The following is a 12,202-nucleotide window of genomic DNA, read 5'->3' on the forward strand; positions in this document are numbered from 1 at the left end:
GAAGAAAGTCATTGAGATAAATTGGAAAAAACCATAAAATTTGATTTTACCTCCAAGTTTGGCTTGATTCTCTATTAGCAGTAAGCCCCCGACAAATCAATTGGTCCACCAACAAGAGGAGAAGAGCAATTCCAAGAGTTGTTGTAGAGAGAGAAAGCTCCAAGCTCCAAAGAGAGAGGAAAATTTAAGGGATAATAGAAAATATGATTATTTTAATATAATACTGGCATGATATAGCTCCAATATTTTTTTATAAAAGAATAAGGGTCTATTTATAGGTGAGGGAGGCCACTAACCAAGTCCAACTGGGTTCTAGAATTTTCCAGGTTCAGTTTGACTCAATTTGGACAAGATTTGGACTAGTTTGGCTCCCTTTTTTATTTGGTTTGATCCAAGAGAGAGAAGAGATAGAAATATCACAAATTTCTTTGAATTAAAAACCCTTCCACATGTGTGAAAAATACGCCTACCTCAAGAGTCCCCCTCTCCTTGCCAAGGTGTTAAAAATGCATCATTATTCCAAAATATCTCATTTTGTTTTAGTAATGTCTCTTATTTTTAACTAATAAACCTTGTACTCAGTCAACTCTTCATCTTATGTGAGCATCTACTCATTTTTGGGTATTTTCTTTTATTCTTTCAATTTATCTCATCCCAATACTTGGATTAATCCAATTGGCCCATTGGAACCTTAATTAGACTATAATCCAAAAATTTCTGAAAATGTAGACCCTTAGGCTAAGGTCCCTTATACCCTTAGGCTAATGTGCATTAATTCCTAATGCACATTGGAAAGTTCATTTTAACTTCTGTTTCAAGGGAATCCAATTTAGGCATTAGGACGATTTTTATACCTAAAGATATCTAAATTTTGGATTATCTCTCTCTAGACATTTTCTCTCTCGAGGCCAAAACAAGTTGTAAAACAAGATCTTTCTCCTATTTCAAAGAGGGGAATAATTTCAAGAACAAGAGAGGAGGCTCTTACACCTTTACACCTCAAAAGCTGGACGGAGGAATCTTACATCCTACCCCACTTAAAAAACACGAGATGTCCTCATCTCGCAGTAGCACAGCAGGAGGATAAACGCTTTCATCTTAAGATCCAACTCATTTTGGGGTTCCTTATAGTCTGGTTAACCCATGCAGAATCCTGGGATAAAGATCCCTTCTACAAGAAGAACATACAAAACTCATTATCAGAGAACAATTCATTCAGAACATATCATTCATACCCTTAACACAATAATGGTCCATCAGACCGAAAATTTCATCTGAACATTCCTCCACGAGAATTTCAGTTATGAAGGTTCTCAATTTGTCATCCCTTAATTAGATCCATTGGGTCAAAGGTTAACAGCAGCAATATGTCAGCATAATCCACTAATCTCATAGTGATTTGCTGAAGTAATAATTGCCATTCCAGTTACTAACATCATCACTGGGATTCATCCCATTCATCCTCATTGTGGCTTTGTTCGATTTATCTTCCTTCAACCAGAATTCAAGAATCATCATCTTTCAATCAGAATCCAAATCAACTCATCAATTCTCAATCAGAATTCTAAAATCATATCAACCAACATTCGGATTCATCCGTTGGATAGCATTTTTGCTTATAACTTCAAGGTCTTAGATTTACTCGTATATATTGTTAGTAAAGAGCTGCAGATATACCCATGGTATATACGGGTAGTCACGGTCCTTGGAGCTATAAGGTAAATACCATCATATCTAGGCCTCAAGCAAGTCAAGGATTCCATACAATTACGATACTTCCATGTGAAGACCCAATTTTCAATTTATGAATCTTCATTCCAAATATCAATTTGTATGAATTTCATCACACAATTACAATCTTTTACTGGAACTTCATAAATTTTTGACATTTCTTGCTTCTCGGTTGATCCACTTTAGCCAATTTGCTCTGATACTAGTTGAAAGATCCCAGCCCCCTCCGCACAACAAATTCCGGGGGTGCTAGCAGCGGAAGTAGCACTTCTTGCGCATGGCAGAACCTCTCACTCCGGGCCTCGTCCACGGATATCCAGACAAGAGACTAATCCCTCAGTTCTTCCAAAACCGAACCCAGAAAAACTTTCCTCACCTAGCACACAGGCGATTCCTCCAGGATATTTTTACTCTAGTGTAGTCAAGAGCCTTAACTAACCAAACTGATCCGACCAAACTCATAAGTCACATGGCCAGATCAAGGAAAAGGCTTGCACTTGGATCATAGAGTCCAATGCTTTTTTCCTCATAAAGAGGCATAGTCGTTGATTCTTTTCCATAGAGCAAGGGTTATCCGGGTTTTACTTCAACTACCGTAACTTAGCAGAACTGAGTCTCATTTTAGGTATCCATCAGTCCAGTCTAACCCCAATCCAATCCTATGGGTTAGCCAACCACCCAACCACTGTAGTTATAGGATCAATTTAGAAATTTGGTTATGTTTTCTCCCGGCGGGTACCAGGGAAAAGAGTTCCTAGGCAACCTAGCCGGCACTTCAAGCAAACTTCAAGATAGTCATACCACTTACACACCCAATATGAAATTGACTGATTCACAGATTCAACTGTCTTTAAAACAATCTTTTAATGAAACCATGGTATCACTGATCATAATCCTCCAAAATATCCAACTTGAATTCTAATTCCCAATCATTCATTCATCTGTGTACCTATGGCATCATTGGCAACCAGAACGCTCACCACCTGTTCACTCAAGGGCCTTTTCAATAGTTCCTAGCTCATAGTACCCGGCAATTTAATCACATAAGAAAATCCAGATGGACTCTCTGTTGAAGATCAGCAAGATCAACCAACAGATCCATATAAAAGAGCCATGGACTTATCCATTCAAGACCAGCAAGGACAATCAACTAGATCCATGCCCGAGTTCAGAAAACAACTCTAACACCTTGTTCCATTTTTCTTCCTCAACGCACGTGTGGGTATCTTCGGCGACCCAGAGCCCGAGCACCGTATGGTCAACACCGTATGGTCAGCACCCTCTAGGCTCCTTCGCAGGTCACCTAGCGCTTCATTCGTAGGCCGCTTCCTTGGTCCCTCATCCACCGTACCGGAAGCTCACCATTTAAATCGAACCGAGGCTGGTCAAGACCTCGGCCAACCTTGCTACGCAAGACGTCCTCCATTGTCTCCGTTAGCTGTTGCAACTTTATCGCTTAGGTCTCCATGACCTTATTCAAAAGATGGTCAAAATGCTTCCCCAGCATTCTTGACATAAAACAGTCATTTAAAAATAGGTCATAAATACAGTTTCTAACGAATTCTCATCTTTCCACATTATTCCACATCATTTCTCGTTATTCCACATTCTTTTAAATTAATTCACTTTGCTTATTCCACATCCAGTCATATCTATTCCCATCATCATTCATCCATTCTCACCCAATTATATCATATTACATCTCATCACATCTATCCACATTCATCAGATCCAGTTACATCTATTCAGATCCTCATCACATCACGTCATATCCATCCTCATCACATCTCATCCATTCACATCTACCCATATCCACATCACATCACATCCATTCACATCACATCTCATCCATTCACATCTATCCCGATCCACATCACATCACATCATATCCATTCACATCAAATCTCATCCATTCACATCTACCTAGATCCACATCACATCACATCACATCTATTCACATTACATCACATCCATTCAGATATCATCATATCACACTCACATCCATTCACATCTCATCGCATCCATTCACATCTCAGCACATCCACTCACATCTCATCACATCCATTGATATCTCATCACACCCATTCACATCCATTATACCCATTCACATCCATCACACCCATTCACATCCATCACATTCATTGCATCCACATCACACCCATTCACATCCATCATATTCATTGCATCCACATCACATCACATCACAAACATTCTATCCACATCATATTCATGCATCCACATCACATCACATACATTCTATCCACATCTATCCTTATCACATCATATTCATTCCATCCATATCATATCAGATTCACTCTAGCCACATTACATCACGTCCACATCTATCCACATCACATCTCATTCATTCCATCCACATTACATCACATCCACATCTCATTCAGTCCATTCACATTACATCTTATCCATATCTATCCATATCTCATCACATCCATTCACTTCTCATCACATTCATCCACATCCATCCATTCATTCTCATTCATATCCATCCATTCATTCACATTCACATCTATCCACATCCATCCATTCATTCACATGCACATCTATCCACATCCATCCATCCATTCACATGCACACCACATCCATCCATTCATTCACATTCACATCTATCCACATCCATCCATTCATTCACATGCACATCTATCACTTCACATCTCATTATCACATCCATTTACATCACATCACACTCATTCGCATATCATCACATCTCATCACATCCACATCCATTTACATCACATGACATCTCATCCACATCTCATCACATCCACACATCTTATCACATCGCATTCACATCTTATCACATCGCATTCACATCTTATCACATCACATTAACATCTTAGCACATCATGTTTACATCTCCTCTTATCACATTTACATCTCATCTAATCACATCGCATCCATTTACATCCCGTCACATTCATTTACATTCATTCGGCTCTACATCACATCTTATCACATCCACTTTAGTACCGTTTTCTACTTTCGATATACCGATGGGACTTTTCTAAGTTTTTGCCAATTGCTTGGCCTAGTTTAAAGGTACTTTTTCTTGATGGATATTTTCATATTCTTTCTCAAATTTCTCAAGTGAATATATTCAATATTCTTCTTTTTGAGTAAAAGATTCATGGGATTTACAAAAATCAATTCTACCCATATTTCCCAATAACATTAATAATACTCAAAATTTTGCTTTTGATAAATACTCATAATTTTAATTATGCCAAAAAATTCCTCTTTGACCATTTAATTTCTTGGATCTCAAGTATCATGGGAATTCCTCTTTTTGCATAAAATAAATTTATCAAAAATTCATCTTTTTCCATTTAATTACTTGGATCTCAAATATCATGGAAATTCCTCTTTTTTGAATAAAAATAAATCTACCAAAATATACTCTTTTACCATTAAAATACTTGATTCTCAAATATCATGGCAATTCCTCTTTTTGCATAAAAATAAATTTACCAAAAATTACTCTTTTACCATTTAAAATACTTGATTCTCAAATATCATGGAAATTCCTCTTTTTGCATAAAAGTAAATTTACCAAAAAATTACTCTTTTCTCTTAATCAATTAATTAAGCATAATTATAAAAAATTATTTCTCATAAATATGATGAAAATCATTCTTTTTGCATAGGATGTCCAATCCTAGAATATGGTAGGAAGTCCTCTTTTAGCATTATGCATTAAAATAAGATATATATTATTTTCTAAAAAATTTGCCATAGCTTCACTCTACTGTTTACTGATAATTCTCAAAAAAATTTAAAGAATAAAAACTTGTAATGGAAATATGATAGTAGTTCCTCTTTTATGCTTAAAATCAAATTATGAATTTAAATCATAATTTTAACCATAATCATAAACTTAATTTTGATTATCCCACTAGATTAAGCTAATTCTATTATTTCTCTTTTTCCAAATTGATAGGATAATCTATTTCTCATTTAGAATCAATCAAAGTAGTTTTTAACTACTTATAAATAATCTAAAAGAATTAACCATTATTTTGTTAACACAAAGTCATAAAAATACCATTTTCTTAATCTCTAGCTTATCAAGCCTAGAGTTTAGCTTTGAATTAAGAGACTAACATTCAAAAGCATCCTTTTTCAAAGGATTTAGCCATAAAGATGGCTATTCTTTTAGAGAGAGAGATTTACTTAAAGAAAGTAGTATAAATAAGCATAAAGATTAACTTTCTCTTAATTAAGCATTAAGACTTTAAGGGATAGCTTGATTTGAATTAAAACAATTATTTAGAAAGCTTCTCAAGCTTGAGAGGGGTTGAGAAGAAGAAAGTCATTGAGATAAATTGGAAAAAACCATAAAATTTGATTTTACCTCCAAGTTTGGCTTGATTCTCTATTAGCAGTGAAGCCCCTGACAAATCAATTGGTCCACCAAGAGGAGAAGAGCAACTCCAAGAGTTGTTGTAGAGAGAGAGAGCTCCAAGCTCCCAAGAGAGAGGAAAATTTAAGGGATAATAGAAAATATGATTATTTTAATATATTACTGGCATGGTATAGCTCCAATATTTTTTTACAAAAGAATAAGGGTCTATTTATAGGTGAGGGAGGCCACTAACCAAGTCCAACTGGGTTCTAGAATTTTCTAGGTTCAGTTTGACTCAATTTGGACAAGATTTGGACTAGTTTGGCTCCCTTTTTTATTTGGTTTGATCCAGGAGAGAGGAGAGATAGAAATATCACAATTTTTTTGAATTAAAAACCCTTTCACATGTGTGAAAAATATGCCTGCCTCAAGAGTCCCCCTCTCCTTACCAAGGTGTCAAAAATGCATCTTTATTCTAAAATATCTCTTTTTTTTAGTAATATCTCTTATTTTTAACTAATAAACCTTGTACTCAGTCAACTCTTCATCTTATGTGAGCATTTACTCATTTTTTGGTATTTTCTTTTATTCTTTGGATTTATCTCATCCCAATACTTGGATTAATCCAATTGGCCCCTTGGAACCTTCATTGGACCAATTCGCCCATTAGAACCTTAATTGGACTATAATCTAAAAATTTCTAAAAATGTAGACCCTTAGGCTAAGGTCCCTTATACCATTTTCAATTAATTCCTAATTCCCATTGGAAAGTTCATTTTGAACTTCTGTTTCAAGGGAATCCAATTTAGGCATTAGGACGATTTTTATACCCAAAGATATCTAAATTTTGGATTATCTCTCTCTAGACATTTTCTCTCTCCAGGCCAAAACAAGGTAAAACAAGATCTTTCTCCTATTTCAGAGAGGGGAATAATTTCAAGAACAAAAGAGGAGGTTCTTACACCTTTAAACCTCAAAAGCTGGAGGGAGGAATCTTACATCCTACCCCACTTAAAAAACACGAGATGTCCTCATCTCGCAGTCAGCAGAGCAGGAGGATAAACTCTTTCATCTTAAGATCTAACTAATTCTAGGGTTCCTTATAGTCTAGTGGTTAACCCATGCAGAATCTTGGGATAAAGATCCCTTCTACAAGAAGAACATACATAACTCATTATCAGAGAACAATTCATTCAAAATATATCATTCATACCCTTAACACAACAATTGTCTATCAGACCGAAAATTTCATCTGAACATTCCTCCACGAGAATTTCTGTTACGCAAGTTCTCAATTTGTCATCCCTTAATTAGATCCATTGGGTCAAAGGTTAACAGCAGTAATATGTCAGCATAATCCACTAATCTCATAGTGATTTGCTGAAGTAATAATCGCCATTCCAGTTACTAACATCATCACTGGGATTCATCCCATTCATCCTCATTGTGGCTTTGTTCAACTTATCTTCCTTCAACCAGAATTCAAGAATCATCATCTTTCAATCAGAATCCAAATCAACTCATCAATTCTCAATTAGAATTCTAAAATCATATCAACCAACATTCGGATTCATCCTCTGGATAGCATTTTTGCTTATAACTTCAAGGTCTTAGATTTACTCGTATATATTGTTAGTAAGAGCTGCAGATATACCCACGGTATATACGGGTAGTCACGGTCCTTGGAGCTATAAGGTAAATACCATCATGTCTAAGCCTCAAGCAAGTCAAGGATTCCATACAATGTGAAGACCCAATTTCCAATTTATGAATCTTCATTCCGAATATCAATTTTTATGAATTTCATCACACAATTACAATCTTTTATTGGTACTTCATAAATTCTTGACATTTCTTGCTTCTCGGTTGATCCACTTTAGCCAATTCACTCTGATACTAGTTGAAAGATCCCTACCCCCTCCGCACAACAAATTCCGGGGGTGCTGGCAGCGGAAGTAGCACTTCTTACTGTGCAGGGCAGAACCTCTCACTCAGGGCCTCGCCCTCGAATATCCAGACAAGAGACTAATCCCTTGGTTCTTCCAAAACCGAACCCGAAAAAACTTCCCTCGCCTAGCAGACATAGGCGATTCCTCTATGATATTTTTACTCTAATGTAGTCAAGAGCCTTAACTAACCAAACTGATCTGACCAAACTCGTAAGTCACATGGTCAGTACAAGGAAAAGGCTTGCACTTGGATCATAGAGTCCAACGCTTTTTTCCTCATAAAGAGGCATAACCGTTGATTTGTTTCCATAGAACAAGGGTTATCCGGGTTTTACTTCAACTACCGTAACTTAACAGAATTGAGTCTCATTTTAGGAATCCATCAGTCCAGCCTAACCGCTATCTAATCCTATGGGTCCAACCACTGTAGTGATAGAATCCATTTAGAAATTTGTTTATGTTTTGTCCCAGCGGTAAGACCCTTCCTTTCCCTTTCCCATATAAATCTACCTTCATAACCATTACTCTAAGGAATACCCTCATTGCCCATGGAGGAGGTATGGTATGCAAGCAGAGAAGCATCAAGCATGTTGAAGGAACATCTATGTTCAAACCACTTAAGCAAGTGTGGCAGCCTTGTGTTGATCATTGTGTGAGAATGGTCGTGGAAAGCATGAAGCATGAAGCATGAAGCTTAGTTGTATTTTGAGCAACTTAATAAGCAAGAGTCATTCTTGTATTTTGTGTCTCTCTCCTCCACTCATTTTGAATCTAGCATAAGCACCACGTTTTCTCAACAATGCACACATACATACACGTGAACATTTACATACACGTACACACGTGTGTATCCACACACAAAGGCACTTAGATATGCACACACACTCTCTTGCATATGTGCACACACACACACACACACTCTTGCGTATGTGCACACAGAAACACATACACGTGCACATATATATAGGTGCGTATACACACAAGCATACACACGATACATGCACACATGCGATTGTTGTCACGCACAATCATATGCGTGTACACATAGATTTGACACACATAGTCTGAGTGTGAGGGTAACATAAGCCACCTTCATTAAGACTTTAATAGACGAGGGTGCACTCACACAGACATGTGCGCACACATATTATTAACATATAAAGGCACATATACTCACATGCACGTGCGCATACACACTCGACACACACATGCACACATACACTTCCACTCGTGTGCACACATATAAATATACAGAATTGACACACACACTTGCACATGCACATAGAATCAACATATTTGTGCGTGCACACACACGCACACATGTGCATACACACATGCTCATGATGCACATACACATAAAGGTATACACATGTATACATACACTCTCGCATGCACACATGCAACAACACAACACACATACATACACATGCACATACACACGTGCATGCACACATACACACATGTGCACGCATTCATGCACACACATGTACACACAAGTGCACGTGCTTCTACACATACATGTATATGCACACATGCATCCACACACACATGCACATAGATGCACACCCACACTCTCTTATGCACATAAACACATAGGCATACACATGAACACATATAGACTTACGTGAACACACAATCATGCGCATACACAAAGTTGACACACAACCAATCACATGCATGCACAAAGTCAACACACACCCAATCACGCACATGCATATGATGCACATACACACACTCTCACCACATGCTTGCACACACACACACACACACACACTTACACACCATGCGCGATGTACACACAAACATACATGTGCAAATACATGTGTATCCACACACTTGAACGTCACGCACACACTTGAACGTCACGCATGCACACACACACACACACATGTGTGCACGTATGCATGCACACACAAGTTTATGTACACATGTACACAAGTATGCATACACACACATATACACGTATATACACGCACATGCATCCACACACATAGGAACATAGATGCACACACACACTCTCGTGTATGTTCACATAAAGACACATGCACATGTACGTGTATATACATAAGTGTGCACACATGGTGCTTCATGTGCACGTGATTTTGTCTCAGCACACACAACATATGCGTGCAAACACAAAGTCAATACAAATAGTCTCAACATAAAGGTAACATGAGAGCTACCTTTGTTAAGGTTTTAATACATAAAGGTGCACTCACAGAGATGTGTGCGCACACACTATCAACACATAAAGGCACACACGCATGTACATGCACACAGAGTTGGCGCATGCACACATGCACATATAAACAAACATACACTTCCACATGTGTGCACATACGTAAACACATAGAATCGACACACCCATAATAACACACTGCACGTGCACATAGAATCAACACATACATGCATATGCATACACACATGCTCACATACATGTAGATGATGTGCATACACATGTATACACACACTTGCATGCTTACACTCACACACACACACTTGCATACACACATGCACAACACACACAGACATACACATGGACATGTATGTGTATGTACACACTCGAGCATGCAAACACACACACACACACACATGTACGTACGCAGGCACACATATGCACACACAAGTGTTCGTGTATGCGCACACACATACACACATATATGCACATGTACGTGCATACACACGTGCATCCACACACACAAGTACATAGATGCTCACCCACACTCTCTAGTACACACACTCACTAAGATATACACATATATGCACATGTACGTGCATACACACGTGCATCCACACACACAAGTACATAGATGCTCACCCACACTCTCTAGTACACACACTCACTAAGATATACACATGCATATGCATTGGCACATGTATACACAAACACAAACACACACACACACACACACACACACACGTGGTGACACATAATCGCACACGTATGTACACAAAGTTGACACACAGTCACACACACACAATCTGAGCATGAGGGTAGCATGAGCCACCTCAATTTAGGCTTTACTGCATGATAGTGCACTCACACAAACATGTGCACACACACTATTGACACATAAAGGCAAACACACGCACGCATGAGCACACACACAAAGTTGGAGTGCACACAGTCGACACACACATGTACACGTATACCATATCTACCCTGTGGTGGTAGGTCTGAGATCTAATGTAGGAAATTAGAAAATTGTGTGCTCGATTGTACTACACATGCACATGTGGGATGAGGGCCTAAGCACATGATACGGGGCATAGGACTTGGTTTATGGGCAGCCCATGTGTGAAAGGTCCTAGGAGTAAGTGATTATATAAGTCACTTATGGGAAAGTTTATACATCTTTTGACTCTTGATCATAATACAATTACCTTGGTAGTTATGGCTCAAGCTCTCATGGTGAGCTTCCCCTTCTTGAGATACTAGGATGGTGACCTACATCCTTGTTGTCTACTCCAAGTATTGATTGGGCACTATCTTGTTGTCTACTCCATGTATTGAGTGGGCCACTATCTTACAGTGGTATCAGAGCTCTTGTTTGATCCATTATTTTTTTCCCCTATTTCTTATCGTTTGTCATCATTTTCTACATTTTCTTGATCAAGAAGATGGCTATGGTGACCTTGAGTGGTGAAAATCCCATTTCTATGGTTAATTCTTAAAGCTTCCCAAAGTTCTTACAAGGCCAAAGTAAGTGTTCTTGTGGTGATTTGGGGTTTTTGGAGCTCTCTTGAAGTGGACCAAACCAGAGATTAGGCTTCACAAATCTACACAAAGAGTAGGCTATTTCTTCATCAACACACAAGTTTAAGGCTCCATGGTAATCATTGGTTGATTGCCACACACTTTTTTGCATTAGTTGATTGATTTCTTGAGTTGCTTGAATCCATTAGCAAGATTTAGGATTTTTCCTATGTTGGAAATATCCATATGTGTTGATGTAGCGGCTTATTGTGAGCCAATGAAGAGCTTTATGATGGCTAGGAAATTTCAACCCATTGATAGTTGTGTGGACGAGCTTCCTTCACCTTTCTCAAGGACTCTGCACACTTGGCTTTATGATACATCGATTGATGATTGTTGTGGGCAACAAGCACATGTGGATTGGCACTGAGCTTCTTGGGATGACTCATCTTTTCTTGGGATTGA

This window comes from Cibotium barometz, chromosome 14 (genome assembly GCF_041138505.1).
Source record: "Cibotium barometz isolate CiBa-2024 chromosome 14, ASM4113850v1, whole genome shotgun sequence".
NCBI lineage: Eukaryota > Viridiplantae > Streptophyta > Polypodiopsida > Cyatheales > Cibotiaceae > Cibotium > Cibotium barometz.